This window comes from Crocuta crocuta, unplaced genomic scaffold (genome assembly GCF_008692635.1).
Source record: "Crocuta crocuta isolate KB4526 unplaced genomic scaffold, BGI_CrCroc_1.0 scaffold139, whole genome shotgun sequence".
NCBI classification, from domain to species: domain Eukaryota; kingdom Metazoa; phylum Chordata; class Mammalia; order Carnivora; family Hyaenidae; genus Crocuta; species Crocuta crocuta.
Window position 1 is genome coordinate 11,293,087 of NW_027533258.1, and position 1,407 is coordinate 11,294,493.

At 68.0% G+C, this 1,407-nt stretch overlaps 1 protein-coding gene across 2 annotated transcripts in view; it reads right to left on the reverse strand.

Annotated features, from left to right (window-relative positions):
* LOC144217097 (uncharacterized) overlaps nt 1-1,407 on the reverse strand; it is a 68,883-nt gene that overhangs the window by 58,939 nt on the left and 8,537 nt on the right. The window lies entirely within an intron of this gene.

A 1,407-nucleotide genomic window follows, 5' to 3' on the forward strand; every position in this document is an offset into this window, starting at 1 on the left:
GCAGACCCCACCCCGTAACCGCCCGTCACCCCAGGGGAGGCCCAGGGCACCTCCCGATGGCGGGAGCCGAGGGGACAGGAGGGGTCGGGGCGGCCGCGGAGCCGGAGTGCAGCACGTGACCGGGGCAGTGGGCGGGCGAGCGCGTGCCCGTCTCTCAGCGTCGTGGCCGCGCCCCGGGCGGGGGGACAACGTCCTCGTCCACAGGGACGCCCGCTGGGGCCGCGGAGGGTGGGGAGGCCGCAGCCCGGCGCTCGGCTCCCAACTGATTCAGGGAAACAGAAGCGTCCGAGCCGCACTCCCGGCTCTTCCGTGTGGCTTCACCGCGAGAACGAAGGACCTGCCGAGAGCATCTGTGGACTTGCGCCTGGGGTCCCCGCTGCACCCGCAGGACGGGCGCCTGCACCCGATCCGCCCCCCATGCGACGCCGGTGGCGGCAGTGCCACGACCACACTCTGAGTAGCGGGCCGCTGCACACTGACCCTGTTCTGGGCCCTGGACGCGCCCCAGCCCTTCCCTTGCCCAGCTCCTACTGACGCTGGATTCTCTGAGACACTGCTTAAGCGTCACCCCCTCCAGGAAGGCCTCCCTGATTACTCATGAACTGCGGTTCCTTGACCTGGAAGAGCCTCACCCTCTACACTTCAAGTGAAATTTGTCAGCCCTAAACGGAGGCAGTTGCAGGGGCCTGGCCTTCCCTCTGCCGCATCGCGAACCACTCGCTGTGGTCATTTGTTTTCCTGTACAGCCTTCTCCGCTAACCTCTGATTCTTTCCAGATCGTGGACCCTGCCAGCAAAGGGGCAGCAAGAAAGGACAGGCACACGTGCCAGAGGAGCGGCCCTGCCTGTGGCACCAAAGCCACTGAACGCCCGGGTGACCAGCGCCCCCCATCCTCCCGCGCCGCGTGGGAGAGCCCGGCTCCTCCCTGGGAGTCCAACAAGCGTCCCCTCGGCTGCGTCCCCTTCGGTCAAGCCCACAGACCATCAGACCAGCTCTCACGGCCCGACTCGGTCCAGGCTCGGCTTCCCTCTCCTGGCATACAGGAGGTGCTCAATACTGAGCGGCGAGCCACGGAACTGTGTGATCAGGCCCTCGCGGGGGCCCAGGCGGGAGGCGCCGCAGCCCTTCCTCCCTGGCTCGCCTGGGTCCCCTGCTGAGCCGATTCCGAAGACGCCGCCTGTACGAGCCCGAGCGGCAGCGTGGGGACGGGTNGGTGATGCCGCAGGGCTGCCCTCGGGTCCAGGCCGGGGCAGAGACCCCCGAGAGCCCCGCCCCCGGTGGCCATGGAAACCGTGTTCAAGAGGAAGAGCCACGTCACCCCCGCACAGTCTGCCGGCGAGAGCCACGCGACGCCGAGCGAGGCAGCGGTTTGTTCGTTCTGTCATCTGCTTTTCGCTCCAGACTGAT